The sequence below is a fragment of the Nicotiana tabacum genome, chromosome 4, assembly GCF_000715075.1.
Source record: "Nicotiana tabacum cultivar K326 chromosome 4, ASM71507v2, whole genome shotgun sequence".
In the NCBI taxonomy this organism is placed as follows: domain Eukaryota; kingdom Viridiplantae; phylum Streptophyta; class Magnoliopsida; order Solanales; family Solanaceae; genus Nicotiana; species Nicotiana tabacum.
In genome coordinates, this window is record NC_134083.1 from 73,598,145 (window position 1) to 73,617,531 (window position 19,387).

Genomic DNA, 19,387 nt, shown 5'->3' on the forward strand with positions numbered 1-19,387 from the left:
ATTATTTGAGAGAAATTGGCCAGATTCCTTTGGCTTTCCACATCCATAAGTAGAGAGTAGGCCTTGTTAATACTAGGCATTGGTGACATCATCATGATTTGACTTCGAGCTTGAGAATAAGTATCATTCAATCCCATAAAAACTGGAGTAATCTGTGATACTCAAAATGTTCAACATACTTCTTTGATTCTGGGCAGGGACAACCACGACAGGGCATGAGGGCATCAAACTCATCGCATAGGTCCCTTAGTTTAGAGAAGTAATCAGCCACATTCATTGTTCCCTATGTTAGAGTATGAATCTCTCTATGAAGGTATAAAACCCTAGATCCATTTATCTTATCGAACCCTTTTTTAGGTCTTCCCACACCTTATGAGCATTAGAAGTATACACGATACTACTCAATAGCCTTGGGCGCACAACATTCATAATCCAAGAGAGCACTACAACATTTTCCTTATCCCATTGCTCGTGGAATTCAGGTTCAAACTTAGATTTTAGGTATCGGCCATCTACAAAACCTAGTTTGCTTTTACCTAATAGACCTATTCTCATAGATCAACTCCACAAAGCATAGTTATCTAAGCCAGTTAGCTGAAGAGAAATGAGTGAGCTACCTGGTGTATCGATTGGTTGAAGGAAGAGAGGATAATTATGATCAATTGTGGGGAAGACAGTAGGTGCTACTAGTGCATTCACATGTCTCGATGTACTCTCGTTTGTTTCATCTCCAATCACCATTGATGAAGCTTTACAGTTGACTAAATCACAAAACCTAGCTCAGAGGTGTTGCTACTTTCAGACAATTTAGTATAGCTTAACTGAATCAAAGTAACACACATACACACAATTGAGCAAGGAATTAGATTGAGATCATCATCACGAGCTCTAATACTATGTTAGCTTCCATGGCTATGGAAGCTCTTAGCTGAAAGCTCGACTTGGAGAAGAAGCTAAGAGAGAATTCAGAGAAACATAATTACTGTTTTATTAAAGTTCAAGAAAATGAATTGTCTCTATATTTTAGTATCTACAGTGTATTTATACTACAAATTAGTTACTAACCTCCTAACAACCTTTCTAATTGTTTAACTAATAAGATTAGCTAACTCTACTCTTAACCACCCAAACTAAGTGTAGTTTAATAGTTCCACTTCTCTTAACAAACTCTCATTCCCATCTCATCACTCAAACTAGTTAATGCAGACTTTATTTCTGTCATCAAAACTTGAGGTGGGGAAGACAGTAAGTGCTACTGGTGCATTCACATGTCTCGATGTACTCACATTTATTTCGTCTCCAATCGCCATTGATGAAGCTTTCTAGTTGACTAAATCGCAAACCCTAGCTCAGAGGTATTGTTACTTTCAGACAATTCAGTATAGCTTTACTAAATCACAGTAACACGCATACACACAATTGAGCAAGGAATTAGATTTAGATCGTCATCGCGAGCTCTAATACTATGTTAGCTTTCATGGCTATGGAAGCTCTTAGCTGAAAGCTCGACTTGGAGAAGAAGCTAAGAGAGAATTCAGAGAAACAGAATTACTGTTTTATTGAAGTTGAAGAAAATTAATTGTCTCTAGATTTTAGTATCTACAGTGTATTTATACTACAAATTCGTTACTAACCTCCTAACAACCTTTCTAATTGTTTAACTAATAAGATTAGCTAACTCTACTCTTAACCACCCAAACTAAGTGTAGTTTAATAGTTCCACTTCTCTTAACAAGCTCTCCTTCCCATCTCATCACTCAAACTAGTTAATACAAACTTTATTTCGGTCATCAAAACTTGAGATAGTCCTCTTACAGAAAATTTTTGGACAACTCCATCAACTTCAATCGTGATGCATCCAAGAACTGTCTTCTCAATCCTTTTCTCCTTCATAAGGGTCTAATCTCCTTAACATGGTCAAATCTACCAGCTTTGACATATACATTGCAAATATTAATATAAAAAACATGGTTCAGAGGCTCCAAAGCAATCAAATACCGAGCAACCTTTTCTCCTAACTGAAAACTTTGGTGCATTTGGCAGCCACCAAGTAGTGCACCCCAAATGACAACATCTGGCTCCATTGGCATACTTCTGATTAGCCTTCTGCCTTATCAAAGAGACCAGCTCGACCAAGAATTTCAACCATGCAAGCATAGTGTTGAACTTGTGGCTCTATGTGATAAGCACACCTCATCACATCAAAACACATTCACCCTATCTCTATACGGCCAGAATGTGCACAAGCAGACAACAAAGCAGTAAAAGTTATAGCATTAGGCCTCACTCCAGCCTCTTCCATGTCCAAGAAAAGCTCAAAAGCTTCTCTACCATTCCCATTAAGAGCAAAAGCGGAAACCATAGTTGTCCATGTCAAAACATCCTTATTTTTCATTGCCTTAAAAACATCAAGTGCTCGAGAAACACTCCGAGATTTGCCATACATATCAACTAATATTGTTGTAATCACCATATTACACTCCATTCCGCTTTTGTTCATGTAATCATGCACCCACCTTCCCTGATCAACCGCTCCAAGAGAAGCACAAGCTGATATTACACTAGCAATTGTCATTTTATCTTGACTAACCATATCATCACCTGAAATTTGCATTTCATAGAATAATTATAAATCTTATTTTGGCCTACCTCCTTGTATAAACCCCGTGATAATTGAATTCCAAATAATAATATTCCGCTTCTTCATCCTCCTAAACAACTCAAAGGCCATATCCAACTTTCCGTTTCTCAGACATCCAATTACCATAGAATTCCACGAAGCAATATCCCGATTTGACATTTCATTTCATTAAATACCTTCCTTGCATTTCCCACTGACCTGCATTGTGAATACAAACTTATCAAAGAATTCTGCACAAAAATATCACTATGAAACCCAAACTTAACAACGTGAGCATGAACACTTCGTCTGACTGATGTTTTATACTTCAATGCCACACAGGAGGGGGGTGATTTGTGTGGTGTCCAATTTTCGCGTGCACTGATTATACAAGAACTTGGTTCTTCTTTGTGTTTCTTATACTACTGTTGCGGAAATAGTAAATACGGAAATTAAAGAACACAAGTATTTTACGTGAAAAACACCCGGCTCAAAAGGTAAAAAAACCACAACCTACTACTTATTAGGATTTTCTCCAACACTTCACTAAATTACTTAGCCAAAACAGCATTTACAAAACTCTTTGTAAACCTAGGATTAACTCTAATCCCGTTGTAGAAACCAGCCTCTAACTGTTGTGACATTTTCAAGTTAACTCTAACTTGAATATAATACTCAGAGTACCTAATACAATTGCTTCTAGATAAAGATGATAGGTACAACTTGAAACACCTACTACAATAAAACTAGAATAAAAGACAGACACTTAGAACTGGTTCTTCTATCTGGTTCATGTAGCTTCAGGTTCGCATACTTGAATCACACAAGAATTGCTTGTAAAATGTCTTGCTATTTTTCTCTCAACTCACATTTAACTTCGGCGTTTGTGCATCCCTGTAAAATTGAGAACATCCTGAAATAAGAAGTCATTCTCCTTCTCACTTATGCAACCTTTCACGTGCATGCCTTGTGCTCGAATTCTGCTAGTGTCTGTGTCACTTTGTATGGACCTAATTTATGCTTGAGTTCTTTTGTCAATAATCAAAACAAACTTCACTTGGGCTAACAAATTCCCTATTTTATATGATGACACACTATGTGCTTTTCATAAGCATAGGCCCTGTGTCAACTCAGCTCAACATCAACACAATGTTAGAACACTTTCCATTTTAAAGTCACAAATCATCAAGGACCAGGTTCATTAGGTTATAAACATCGCAGTCCAAAATAAAAAGCACAATTATCTTCCCCATTTTGGCATCATCGAAAAGTTATATAATTATGTTAGATAACCAAATTTTAATAGAAATTACTCATGGCCACTAAGGCTACTTCAAATGTAATTATGGAGTCAAGTATCATTTATCAATCTAATGATATTAGACATCTAAGAAGTATCAACAAACAGTTAGAGCACAAAAATAGTTGATTGTCATCGATACTAGTCATCCACAAAGCATAAAGAGAAATAAAAATACTGGATCATGAGCAAAAAGAACAAAAACAAAATCACATCCGGGTCACTGGTTTGTCTAACTAGGCTAGAAAGATTTCAAGGCTGGGAAGGACCAAGTTCTTGGTTTCTGACTTGAAGTAGTTTCAGCATATCATGAAGAATGTCATCATTCGTCTCCTTCTCCTTTGCAAGCTCAACCCTTAGAGCATCCCTCTCAGTTTCTACTTCAGCCAGCCTTTTCTTCAACCTCTCATTCTCAACATCCTTAGCCCCATTCTCCTGCACCAAAGCTCACAGTTTTTGTTCACAGGTACCTTATTGGATGAACCGGGTTCTTTGGAAGTGGTGTGGACTTCAAAGTCACGTACAGTCAAAGTGTTTGCCCTAAAGTGATCCGTGCTTGTACCAATTTCCCATTTCTTGATGGGTACCTTGAAGTGTGCAAGTACGGCCGTGAGAATGAAACCATAGGGTATGGCATGAGTTTTGGTGCCAGTTAGAACCCTATCAAGAAGGTGGATGAAGCTCTTCTTCATTGTCACCAAACTTCCTTATAATGTCAAGTGATGTGGGGAGGTTTTCTAAGCTTGGCCATTTTAACTTTTTGTAGTCATTGTACCTTTCAGTAGGTACTCCCAGAATTTCTCTCAATTCCTTGTCATCAAAGCTCACAGTCACCCCATTTACCATACTGGTAACTCTGCCATTCTTGATCTCACAATTTGCCATGAATTCCACAATCTCAGTTATGGTAAGCTTTCTATCCATCTGAAGGACCATGTCCTTCCAACCCTGCAGTTGTGACTTTTCCAGCAGCAGCATCATGCCTTCTTCCTCCAAGTCCCTAAGTAGTTACCTTTCAAGATGGTTCTTTTTCCAAACTTAACCATCTTGTCCTTCTCTGCATCAAATTCTCCTTCTTCTTCACTCTCTTTTTCCTTCACTACTTTCACTTTTGTGGAATTCAAGGCAGACCTAGTTCTTTTTGCCAAGGTAGAAGGTTCTGCTGACTTTGATTTCGAATTAGACTTCTTTTGGAAGTCTTGATTTTCTTTTCTTTTGTAGTCACAACCTTGATCGAGGCCAAACCTACACCACTATATAGTAGCGAGGAGTGGTCGATGCAGTTTTACCCGATGAGGTCGAGATCGATTTCCACAGGGAGTTAATTTGGTTTGGAGTTGGGTATCTAACTAATCTAGACGTGCGGTTTGTTTCTAATTTCACTTCCAAACATTGTTGTGATTGATTCTATTCTAATTTTATACTATTGTATGCCAAGTGTAAGCTAAGTACAATATTTTTGGTGAAAGTTTTCAAGTGTTAAAAGGCACTAGGGTAGTGACTTCCACCTAGGTGAGTATCTAATGGGTATCAAGAATCTAGGACAAGCTTGTTACGATTGGGGTCGTGATATAACCATCACACATAAGTGCTCATTCTATACCTCTCGGTAGTTTGAGTGACTTTGCTTGATTTGGCTTTTTCAAGCCCAAATGGGTGTTCATATAATCCAAATGAAATTGGTTCAAGTCGGGTATTACTACCTCTAGGTTAGATCCTTTAATTGGGGCTATCAATCTCTTGAGTTCACCCCAATTCCTTGTTAGCCTAATTTTCCTAGACTTAGTCTCTCTTTCTCAAGAAGAGCCTAAGTCATAAAGGCATGAATCCGTATTTGCAACCACTAATTCTAAAATTTTAGCATGAATTAGGCTAAATATCACAAACCCATAAACAATTAAGCCCTAAAATTCAAGGCCCATTAAATACCCACACTAGGGTTGGGTCAGAACCCTAGCTATGGGGTCTAGCTACTAATAATAACAGCAGAAATCAAAGATAAAGATGAAATATAAGCCATAATATTAAAGTACAAGATGAAAACCTAAAGTTTGAAGGTAAATTTATTATAAAATTGCCCAAAAAGGAAAAAAACTAGCCGTTCACGTGCTCTGCTAAACAAAACTTAACCTAAAAATGTCAAAAAGAACTATTTATACACAGTTGAAATTTTCGAACAAAACTGCCCCAATGGAGGATTCGTGGACGCGTAATTCTAACCGAGTCCGCGCTTTAGCTTTTGCGGCCGCGTAATAATGAGCGCGATCCATGTTTTTTCAATACTGGGCTTGGATTGGGATTAGTTTCGCGGACCGCATAATTTCAATCGCATCTGTGTGTGCTTCCATCGCGGCCGCGTAATTTGGACATCGACCGCGTTCTTCAATTAATCCTGACTTGCAAGGTCTCTGCACCTCAAGATGCGCTCTCAGCGAAATATCCTTCGCGTCCGCGTAAGATCGATTCGCGGCCGCGTAATTTGGACATCGACCGCGTTCTTCAATTAATCCTGACTTGCAAGGTCTCTGCACCTCAAGATGCGCTCTCAGTGAAATTTCCTTCGCGGCCGCGCTTTTCCAACGCGGTCAACGATTATTTTAGTACTCAAAGCAACTTCTCTGAATCTACTTTCGCGGACCGTGTAATAGTGGCCGCCTCAGCGGTGGTTCTTACGCGGCCGCGCTTTTCTGCTGCTCTCAGTGCTCTAGTCTCAGCCTTGGATTAGTGCAAGTTTGACTCCTTCATGAATTGATTATGGCTTCTTTGACTCATTTTGACCAAACCATGCAAGAAAGCACATTAAGTTAGTTTTCGGGAATACCTTTACGCATTTTTGACCCAAAACCTAAGCAAAAGAGAGCAAATAATAGGCTAAAACCCCTAGTTATCAACTCCCCCAAACTTAAGCTTTTACTTGTCCTCAAGCAAACAAGGTACTTCCCACCTCCACAAAAAGAAGAAAGAAAAATTTAAGCTGTTCTAAGGTGACTTCATCAAGCATCAATTGGGACTAACAACTACCCTCAACACAAATGCATTATCAACAACAGCATGCTATGATTTCTTGAGTTCCATAGTTCTAATGTGACACAAAAGCATCAAGAGTTGACTCAATTCATCTAGGAAGCTCTCTCTCTCACGTAGGTCATTGTGAATCCCAAACTCCTCCTCCTCTACTCTCCATGAGCAAATCTCACTTTATAGAATGTGACACTCAAAACAAGGATTGTAAAGAAGTGCGCTCATCACTCTCAAAAGAATGCCACAAGTCTGGCTCTAATTAAGTACCATAAGCTCACCCTTTATGTATATCACCCATAATATAAGCTCACTCAACTTGAAATCATATAGGGCATTAACGGGATATAATGAAGGCTTTTTGGATCAAGGTAGGACATAATGAACTATGATGGTTTAATCTTTCCTTAAGCACTCTATTTTTGTCATTTCGGTTCATACTTTCTTGACTCTTTGAGTCATTTTCTTCTTCCTCAGGGGAACTAGAGAGACACATTGTCACTCTTTCTTGTTCATGACAATCATCTTTCTCCTTTTCTCATCATTCCATGCCTTTCAACATTATTTTATTTGAATCCCTTCAACCTTTTCTTTCTTTTTGACATATTTCTTTTTAACTATTTATCCTTTTCTTTGCCTTTCCTTTTCATCAACTCTTTTTGTTCTTTGTACCTTTCATCACTTTGAAATTCCTCTTTTCTCCCCCAAACTTATGTTTTTGCTCATTTCTCATCATGAATGCTAAGGAAAGATTGGGTGCCAATAGATGGTCATTATAAAATGAATGAAGGCTTGTAATGTGACTATTGAATGAAAAAGGCTTAGGCTCAAAGGGGTTGACTAGGGATATCACATTGGTAGGCTACATAATCATTCACAGTTCAAATGGGACTAAGGAGAGCCTACAATCACTTCGCAAGTCGAGCTACACTTAGAATTCCGCCTAGACAAACATTCGGGGCATGTTCTAGACTTGTTGGCACGGAACTTGGACTTGCAATGAAATACCTCACCTCTCAAGTTACTGGATTGTTAAAGAGAATAGAGATGAGGGCCCACAACAACCCTAGCTAAGATTGAAGATCACATATGGCTCACAGAAATCACTTGATCATAGTTTTAGTCAATTCAAGAGTCTAAAGGTCACAACTAGATCTAATCTCTTCAACAAACCTGTCTCTAACCATGAGGTCGAAGGTAAATGTGTTGGTACCAAGTGAAGCCTGCTTGAGACACTTTTATTCATTACTACTAAATATCAAAATAGAAAGAAAAACAGACTCAATCCCTTAAGAAAGTTGTCATGCCATCCATCGTTAGGAAGAGACACCCGGTTCACACAACATCCACCTTTGGAAAGAACCGAGGCATTAAGAAAACCAAAGGCTTATTGATCATACAGAAATGTAAAAAGAGGCTACAAACTCAAAAAGAAGCTACTAAAGGAAGTAAGAAGCTAAGCTATTAAGGAAAATTACAAAAGAAGTTATATAGTAAAATACGGAAAGTAAAATGAATATGTACAATAGGAGAGTGAAACAAATATACACAAAATGGGGATGAATATATACATGAAATGGTAAGGTTATATACATAACAAAAGTGAAAAATAACGAAATATAGTATCATAATTATTACATGCCAGTCATCAAATCAAAATAAGAACCCCCCCCCCCCCAAATAGAAATTAGCATTGTCCTCAATGCTAAAAGTAAAAATAAGCTCAGGGAAGGGATAAAGATTAAAGAAAACTCCTTATGTAGTCTCAGGTACTCTGGTAGGGTCCTCAGACTGTGTAGGCTCATCAACTCCATCATGATCCTCTAACTGAATCTCTAAGTCCTCGGTCTAGGGTACCACAAATCTTCTCACCGGCTCTATGTCAGCCTCCTACTCTGATGCTTGTGTTGTCTGTGCTGCAGGGGTAGTCTCCTCCATAAGCAGGTCCAGTGGAATATCTCGATTGAAGCTAACTTCTCTACCTCCATCTTCAGCAGCTCCACAGACTCTTTTGAAGCTTGAGTCTTCTTCATCTTTTTGACCTGCTTGCCCAGCTCCTTGATCACCTTCCCATGAGTATCTAATGTCTCCAGGATTTTCTTTTGGTTGTCCAGGAGCTTCTTCTGGTTTTTTAGAACCTTCTTTAATGAATCCTCCACTGATGAAGGTACCTGAAACTGTGTTGGTGTTGTCTGTGCTGCGACTGCACTGGATAAGACAGACAGCTTTGATGTAGCTGCTTGCAACCAGTTGTTGACGTTGGATAGCTTCTGAGTAACCCGCAGTGCAGTCTGAGGGTGAGCTGAGGAGGATGACACAAATAGTGGGGCAGAGATAGATGGCCCTGAAGAAGGAGGTGGCATAGCAACAGATGAACCTTCAATTGTAGAAGGCTCGGACCCAGTGGCCACTACCTTTGGCTCTTTAGACTGGCCAGCGGAGGTAGTGGCTTTGCCTTTGGGCTTGGGATTGTCTACTCCCTGAAGGCTGCACCAAGAGATGGGCCTTTTTGGCTTCACCTTCATGTCAAAGTGTCTCCCCTCAACCCGCTGGTCCTCTAGGTACATAGTGATGAAATTAGGGTAAGGGTAGGACCATTCTTCCTTCCCGGTTGCCTTGGATATGTTCTGGGCCATAAGGTTCCCCACATTTATCGGGTACCCCGCCATGATGGACGCTTTGAGAATCGCCCGGGAGAGTGGAATGTCACTGTCATGCTGGCATGGATCAAGGCGGTTGCAGACGAAGGTACACCACCCTTTGGCTTCAAAGCTAAGGGTGTTTCTGGCAATTGAGACTCTCGGTATAAGCCAAGGCGGTGTTGTCCCTGGTATGGCTATCACCTCTGCTACCCATGGATGGTTTGCTTCATCTAATGCCAACTTCTGTATGTATAGAGCAACATCTACATCATCAAACCCGGCATAGGTATTCAAAGTTTTGTAATCGAACCGGATATTCTTATTTCGTACTTAGTCACATGGGTACCCTTTTTGATGTGGGCAACATTGGCGTAAAATTCCTTGACTAGGTACTCATTTGCTTCCAGCAACTTGCTAGTGAAGAATTTGCACCCCCACTCTTTCATCAAATTGTCTCTTCACATTCGGGTTGTGAGGGAGAAGATCTCTTTCTATGAAATGACGCTCAAGGGTAAGCGACCTTTGTGGCCACCATTCCTGGAATTTGTGGTAGGCCTTCTCACGCATAAACCTATCTTCCACACTGCCAGCTTCCTTGATCTACTCAACCCCCCCTCCACATGTGTATCACCTCCTCTCCCATCACCCAGAAGCTCTTCTTCATCATCAATATCAATAGGAGAAGTTCTTGAGGCCGGAGTTGCAGCAGGTAGGGGAGAAGGTGCTGAAGTCTCTCTATCTCCTTCTAAGCTATCATCTGGCTCAGATAAGGAGGTGGGTTGATCAATGAGACGGAAAGGTTGAGATTGAACCTCGGGTTGTTATGCAGATTCTCCCTCGAAAATCTCCCGGGAAGGGAGGTATTCACTAGTGTCCGAAGAGTCAGCCTGAGGTCTCACAGGTGGGGCCTTTTGCTAATAAGCTTCTGAGGTGCTAAGGGTGCAGTCTGCTTCCCTTTGCCTCGGCCTCGGGAGGATTCTCCCCTCCCTTTTGATTTGTCGGGACCACCACGAGATCACACCATTATATGCACACACAATCAGAGAAAGGTCATTAGTATTGTGGTTCAATGAATCAGCAAAGGTAAACAGATGAAATGATCATAGTGTTTCTCAAAGCAGGGGTTCGCTGACAGCGTAAAAGGGAGAGCGGTCGCGGAAAGGTCATCGCGGTCCGTGTAAAAATGAGCGCGGTCGCGAAAGAGTTGGGATCAGACTACTAACTCTCGGAACATTGGTTTCCACTAACAGCGAAATTTGGGACGCGGCCGCGAAAGATCAAACGCGGACCGCAAATTTTTGGACAGGATTGCGTAAGTTCAAATGCGGACCACGGAAAAATCACCGTGTCCGCGTACATGCAAACATACTCAGCTCTCATAAATTAAAGAATGCGGACCGCGGTCCGCGAAATTCAAACAAAACTGGCACTGGCACAATTGAAACCTAGGGCTTTAAATTAATACAATTAACATGCCTAGTTAATAACCCTATCCCCCATTAGGCATGTAAAATAATTACCCACATTAAGTTAAGCGTTAATTAAGCATGATTTTGAGATTCTGGCATGTATTAAACCCTAACTAAAAAGAAAAATTAAAACTAGAAGAAAAGAAAATCAAAAGATGAAATTAATGCAAAGATTTGAGCATACCAGATGTGGATTTGTAGTAGAAAAATGCCTTTTGATTAATGAGATATGAAATTGAAAGTGTAAGAAGGGGAAAATGAACATTGCTCTATTTCGATGAGAGCGTGGGGTTCAAAAAGTGAATAAAATCCTAAGGACTTCCTATTTATACCAACCCTAGAGGTCACTTGAACACAGTCTGCGTAATTCCATCGCGTCCGCGCTTTTTACCTTTCGAAGAACCTTTTCAGAAACAGGTCCGCTGACGTAATACCAATGCGGACCGTGAAATTACGAACGCGGACGCGAATATAACTTCATAGAGTTGATATCCTAGACTTTTCAAATCCGCGTCCGCTAACAAAATACGCCCCCGGGAAAAGCTCTCGCTGACCGTGAAATTTTGAGCGCGGTCCGCGTAATTCCCCACTCTTAGGAAAATATTTCCAGCAACAGTCTTGTACTGCATAAACAATTCCTACACAAAGCTCACAACCAGTTAGTTCAAAATAAAGCCTGATCTAAGAAGAAAATAAAAAGGAAATAAAAACACATGGGTTGCCTCCAAAGAAGTTCCTGATTTAACATCGCGGCACGACGCATGTTACCAACATCATTGGAAATTGATCAAGGCCACCACATGGATATCATCAAACTTGCCGAGGTAATGCTTCACTCGGTGCCCATTAACTCTGAAGATTTCACCATTTTTGTTTTTCAAGTCAAGAGCACCAAACGGAGTCACGTGCACCACCTTAAAGGGCCACTCCATTTTGACTTGAACTTTCCCGGAAACAATCGTAACCGGGAGTTGAATAGAATAACCAAGTTACCCTCCTTGAATTCTTTGTTCCGGGAATATTTGTCATGTAAGTACTTCATCTTGTCCTTATACAAGGACGAGCTGGAATAGGCATGAAACTGGAATTCATCAAGTTCATTCAGTTGCTCTACTCGGAGATTGGCTGTTACATCCCGTTAAAGGTTTAACTTCTTGAGCATCCACATAGCCTTGTGCTCTAACTCAACCGGAAGATGGCATGCTTTCCCAAATACCAACCGGTACGGATACATACCAATTGGAGTCATGTACGCAGTTCTATAAGCCCACAAAGCATGGTCAAGTTTCCTTGACCAATTCGTCCGGTTTGCATTGACATATTTTGATAATATGCTCTGTATCTCCCTGTTGGAGACCTCAACTTGTCCACTAGCCTGGGGATAATAAGGGGTTGACACCTTATGATTGACACCATACTTGGAAAGTAAAGTGTCGAAGGCCTTATTGTAGAAATGAGAACCCTCATCACTGATGATTTCCCGAGGAATGTCAAACCGTGTGAAGATATTTTTCTTTAGGAACGCCACCACACTTCGTGCCTCATTGTTGGGCAAAGCTACAGCTTCAACCCACTTGGAAACAAAATCAACAGCAACCAGAATGTAAGTATTACCACAGGAACTCACAAATGGCCACATGAAGTCTATCCCTTACACGTCAAAAATATCGATCTCAAGAATAGCGGTGAGAGGCATTTCATCCTTCTTGGAAATTCCACCATCTCTTTGGCATTCATCACACCTTTTAATAAGATCACTTGCATATTTATACATGGTAGGTCAATAAAATCCACATCTAAGAACTTTTGAAGCAATTTTTGCCCCATCATGATGACCATCGTAGAGAGAGGAATGGAAAGCATCAAGAATATTCATTTGCTCCTTTTTTGGGACATATCTCCGGATCACACCATCATTGCAAATCTTGAAAAGATAGGGATCGTCCCAATAATAATCCAAGTTGTCCCGTTTGTGTTTCTTCCTTTGGTTAGAAGAGAGCTCACTCGGGACAATACCGGTCACAAGAAAGTTAGATACATCGGTGAACCAAGGCATACCACTCAAAGACACGGAGAGGAATTGTTCATCCGGGAACAAATCATTAATTTCGAGGCCATCGTGGGGCCTCCCCTCCACTTCTAAGCGGGACAAGTGGTCCGCCACTTGATTATCACTTCCTTTTCTATCAATGATTTCAAGGTCAAACTCTTGAAGCAGAAGAACCCATCTTATTAACCTAGCCTTCAAGTCCTTTTTGGTCATCAAGTAACAGAGTGCCGCGTGATCGGTGTGCACTATCACTTTGGCACCCATGAGATATGGCCTAAACTTTTCCATGGTGAAGACAATGGCTAATAACTCTTTCTCGGTCACCGTATAATTGACTTGGGCGTCATTCATCATTTTGCTTGCATAATAGACCGGATGAAATATCTTGTTGACCATTTGCCCCAAAACGGCTCCTACCGCAACGTCACTAGCATTGCATATGAGCTCAAATGGTAAGCTCCAATTGGGTGCGGTGATGATGGGAGTGGTTGTCAATTTATATTTGAGAAGCTCAAAAGCTTTCATGCAATCTTCATTGAACACAAACTTTGCATCCTTTTCTAGTAGCTTGCACAAGAGGTTCACCACTTTTGAGAAATCCATGATGAACCTTCGGTAGAACCCCGCGTGCCCAAGAAAGCTCCTAACTCCCTTGACGGAAGTAGGAGGATGGAGTTTTGAAATAACTTCAATCTTAGCTTTGTCCACTTCAACACCGTTCTTTGAGATCTTATGGCCGGGGACAATGCCCTCCTCAACCATAAAGTGGCATTTTTCCCAATTAAGCACTAGGTTGGTCTCTTCATATCGGGCCAACACTTTGTCAAGATTGTCCAAGCATTCTTCAAATGAGTCACCCATAACACTAAAATCATCCATGAACACTTCGAGGAAGTCCTCCACCATATCCGTAAATATTTCCATCATACACCGTTGAAAGGTAGCCGGTGCATTACACAAACCAAACGGTATCCGTAGGAATGCAAATGTGCCATACGGACATGTGAAGGTGGTTTTCTCTTGGTCCTTCGGTGCAATGAGAATCTAGTTGTATCTTGAGTACCCATCCAAAAAGCAATATTAGGCACGCCCGACAAGTCTGTCCAACATTTGATCAAGAAAGGGCAATGGAAAGTGATCTTTGCGGGTCACTTTGTTCAGTTTTCTATAGTCCATACATACTCTCCATCTGATGATAGTACGAGTGGGGTTCAACTTATTTTTCTCATTTTTGACCACATTCATACCCCCCTTCTTTGGCGCACATTGTACCGGTGAAGTCTATGAGCTATCCGAAATAGGGTACACAACCCCTGCATCAAGCCACTTGACAATTTCCTTCTTGATGACCTCTTGCATAGCCTCGCTCAACCTCCTTTGATGTTCCACGGAGGGTTTGGCATCATCCTCTAGTATAATTTTGTGCATGCAAAAGGCGGGGATTATACCCTGAATGTCATCCAAAGTCCATCCAATTGCCTTTTTCCTTCTTTGAAGCACCGCAAGGGTGGAGTCTACCTGCACGTTAGTTAGTCAAGCAGAAAGAATAACAGGTAATGTGGAAGAAGGACCTAAGAATTCACACCTGAGGTGTAAAGGCAAAGGTTTCAACTCCAATGTTGGTGGCTCCTCGATTGAGGGCTTTGTTGGTGGAGTCTTCCGGTTTTCCAAGTCCAAGGAAAGTTTACGGGGACCATATGAGTAGGATCCCATTCCTTGCAACGCATTTGCACATTCAACCAAGCATTCCTTTTCATCATCCTCATGGTTTAACAACACAGCTTCCAAAGGGTCTTCCACATTGATCATGGCACTCGTGTCATCAACTATCACCTCCGTCACAAGATCCACAAAAGAGAAAACTTCATTGCTATTTGGTTGCCTCATTGATTTGCACACGTGGAATACAACTGTTTCATCGCCTTATTGCTAGGAAAGGTCTCCCCAATATTATAGGCACCTCATAGTCGACTTCGCAGTCGAGAATCACAAAATCAGCAGGCAAAATAAACTTGTCAACCCGGACTAGAACATCATCAATAATACAACAGCCTTTTCATTGTCCGATCCGCCATTTGTAATCTCATGGAAGTAGCTCTTGGTTGCCCAATACCTAGTGTCTTGAACACGGAATATGGCATCAAATTAATACTTGCTCCCAGATCACACAAGGCTTTTGCAAAATCGGCTCTACTAATGGTGCATGGAATTGTAAAGGCACCGGGATCTTCAAGGCTTTGGAGCCATCGAGTGCACAATTGCACTCACTTGATGAGTCATTTTGATGGTCTCACAATTCATATATCTCTTCTTAGTTACCAAGTCCTTCATGAACTTGGCATATCCCGGCATTTGTTCGAGAGATTCCACCAAGGGCACATTGATTGACAAACTTTTCATCATCTCAATAAACTTCTTGAATTGGTTTTCATTATTTTTCTTTGCAAGACTTTGAGGATACGGTGGAGGAGGCCTTGGCAAAGGGGACTTGGCTTTAGGCACTACCGTTTCTGGTATGTCTATCACGTGTTCCCTAGACGGGTTCACATCATTTTGAGTCTCCTCCATGTTGTCATTGCTATCGATCCTCACTTCATCATTCACATTCTCATTATTAGCTTGAATCTCATCATCTTCTTGCAACACAACATCTTCACTCACAATCTTCTTTGGATTGAGGTACTTGTATCTCCACCTCTACCGCTTCTTGTGGTCACCGCCATAGCATGGCCTGTATTGTTCCCACCTTTCGGGTTTACTACCGTATCACTTGGTAATGCCTCCTTAGGGCGAGTATTCAATGCTTGAGAAATTTTACCTATTTGTACTTCCAAGTTGATAATAGAGGTGGTATGGGAGGCTATTTGGGCATCGGAGTCAGCATTCCTTTCCATCATTTATTTGAACATATTCTCTATCCACCCCATCTCATTGTTTGAAGAACTTTTCCATTGAGATGAATATGGAGGCGGATTGTTTGGTTGTTGATACATCGGGGGCCTCTAAACGCCCGACCCCCGGTTGCCTTGATTATTATTATTCCAAGACCCTTGGTTTCCATTTCCGCCCCAATTGTTATTGTTGTTCCCCCAATTTTTTGAGTTGTTGTTTCCATTGTTCTAATTCCCTTGTCCTTGGTTGCCCCAATTTTGATTGTTCCCTTGCGATCTCCTTTGTTGATTTGGAGCATTGCTCTGTTGACCTTTGGTAGTTATTGGCATATAACACTTCCTCACTTTGATCATCATAAGAATCGTCTTGATTATCACCACTACCACTTTGCTCATATTGATCTTGATTGTTTTGCACTTATTGATCACGTTGTCTTCTCCTGTTGACCATGACATTTTTCCCTTCCATGGCATTTACTTGCTTTGACCCTTGAACTTGTTGAAGTTGGGCCTTTGCTAACTGATTCATATTAGTTGTCAACTCAGCTATGGCTTGTCCGTGATCATGAAGTTCCTTGTGAATATGGATGACATTAGGATCACCCTGAGGAACATTTGCCCGACTCTGCCAAGCTGAAGATGTGTCAGCTATCTCATCAAGTATGTCACAAGCATCGGCATAAGGCGTCTTCATAAAATTTCCCCCAGCTAGTTGATTCACCACACATTGGTTGGTCGTGTTGATGCCCCTATAGAATGTCTGCTGAATCATTGCTTCAGTCATATCATTATTTGGGCATTCCTTGACCATTGTCCGGTATCGCTCCCAGATTTCATGTAGGGGTTCATTAGGTTCTTGTTTAAAGGCTAAGATCTCATCCCTCAATGTTGCCATATGAATCGGTGAGAAAACCTTGGCTGTAAACTTTTCTGCCAACTCATCCCACGTGTGTATAGAGTGGTTGGGTAGCCTCTCGATCCAGTCCAAAGCTTTCCCTCTAAGTGAAAATGGGAAAAGTCTCAATCTCAGAGCGTCCTACGACACATTCGTCTGCTTGCTCCCCCAGCATGTGTCTACAAAACCCTTTAGATGCTTGTATGCGTTCTGATGAGGGACTCCAGTGAAAAGGCCTCTTTTCTCCAATAGGGTCAGCATGACATTTCTAATTTGAAAATTGCCCGCTCGAATCCGGGGCTGGACAATTGTACTTGCGTAACCTTCGTTGGGTAGCACCCGGTGTGCTGCCCGTGGAGGAGGTGGGGGAGGGTTTGGAATGTTGTCATTAGCCTGGCGGCCTCTTCTTTGGACTTGAGGTTCTAGATTAACCACATCCTCGCCATTGTCATCTACCTCCTCCCCTGGAAGAATATGTCCGAAAGCATCATTATGAGCCATTTAGTACCTAAAGCGATTGATACACAAAAGTTAGAAAAACAGAAGGAAAGAAAAAACAAGACACACAAATAGTTAGATAGATAGCCAACACCGTCTAACTCCCCGGCAATGGCGCCAAAAAGTGATCGAGGCCAAACCTACACCACTATATAGTAGCGAGGAGAGGTCGATGTAGTTTTACCCGATAAAGTCGGGATCGATTTCCACAAGGAGTTAATTTGGTTTGGAGTCGTGTATCTAACTAATCTAGACGTGTGTGTTGTTACTAATTGCACTTCCAAACATTATTGTGATTGATTCTATTCTAATTTTATACTATTGTATGCCAAGTGTAAGCTAAGTACAATATTTTTGGTAAAAGTTTTCAAGTGTTAAAAGGCACTAGGGTAGTCACTTCTGCCTAGGTGAGTATCTAATGGGTATCAAGAATCTAGGACAAGCTTGTTACGATTGGGGTCGTGATATAACCATCACACATAAGTGCTCACTCTATACCTCTCGGTAGTTTGAGTGACTTTGCTTGATTTGGCTTTTTCAAGCCCAAATGGGTGTTCATATAATCCAAATGAAATTGGTTCAAGTCGGGTATTACTACCTCTAGGTTAGATCCTTTAATTGGGGCTATCAATCTCTTGAGTTCACCCCAATTCCTTGTTAGCCTAATTTTCCTAGACTTAGTCTCTCTTTCTCAAGAAGGGCCTAAGTCATAAAGGCATGAAACAGTGTTTGCAACCACTAATTCTACAATTTTAGCATGAATTAGGCTAAGTATCACTAACCCATAAATAATTAAGCCCTAAAATTCAAGACACATTAAATACTCACACTAGGGTTAGTAGAATAGGAAATAACTAGAAGTCTAATGCTTTACTCTTCCTTGGTGGAAGAGTTCTTATTATCTTCAACTTCTAACTCTTCCCTTATCTAGGATAGAGTTCTCTTCAAGTAAGGAGTCCTTATCCTTCTCACTTATGCAACATTTTCATTCATGAGATATCATATATAACCACTTAAGTTTATCTCTTTCACGTGCATGTCTTGTGCTCGAATTCTGCCCGTGTTTGTGTTCACTTTGTATGGACCTGGTTCATGCTTGAATTTTTTTGTTAATCATCAAAACAAACTTCACTTGGGCTAACACCGACCAATTCACCAACTATGTTCCCGCAATGTTTTAACACGAAGGGAAATGTAATACAGTCACGTGTAATATCATCAAAGAACATTTATTTGTATAAAATTAAGGGCTGAAATGAAGTCGGGGTCATGGATTATTGAAGCGTAAGCTCTGATCATGGAGTTGTAAATGAAGAGAGTTTTGCGAGGGACGAATCTGAATACGGCGTTGGCATAGATGAGAGACCCTGATTGAGAAACTGCGCAGAAGAAAATAAGACGAGAGATTAGGAAGCAACGGTCAGTGGTAAAGAGCTTAGGAGATGTAGTGACGTAGGCATGTATCTGCTTCAGCTTTCTCATGCTCCTGCAATTCCCAAGCAGGCATGTCAGTTTATTCTTCAAATTTAACCGTTGGAACTCCATCATTTTCGTAGGTCCAACGTTTGACAATCTAATGGTATATTGTTCAGAGTTTTAAAACAGAAATAAGGAAATTGGGAACAGTCAATTATATTTGAACTCACTTTTGGCCTTTTCTGACGTTAATCTGCTTCTCTTTGTTGCCAGAGTACATTTTATAAGTATGCTTCAAAGTTATTGCTCTCATCTGGGAGAGCTTGGTAGATGAGAAAGGCGGTGAAAGCTCCAAATGTAGTATTGAAGCCCACATGAAGTGATTCAATTGATCTTGCTACAGGTAGCGCGAGATCATTTACATGGGAAAGTCTTGATGGAAATTGCCATTCAGATGACGAATAGTTGCAAAGTTGATATATAGGTGATCAACAACACAACTTCAATTGAAAATATGGAAATTATTCTTGTTGATTTGTATTGGCAAAGGCTCAAAGGAGTTAAATGCTTGCATTTTGAAGTATAAGT

At 40.8% G+C, this 19,387-nt stretch overlaps 1 pseudogene; it reads right to left on the reverse strand.

Annotated features, from left to right (window-relative positions):
• Window positions 1-1,728: 1,728 nt before the first annotated feature.
• On the reverse strand, window positions 1,729-18,961 carry LOC142180387 (pentatricopeptide repeat-containing protein At5g66520-like; annotated as a pseudogene).
• Window positions 18,962-19,387: the final 426 nt, after the last annotated feature.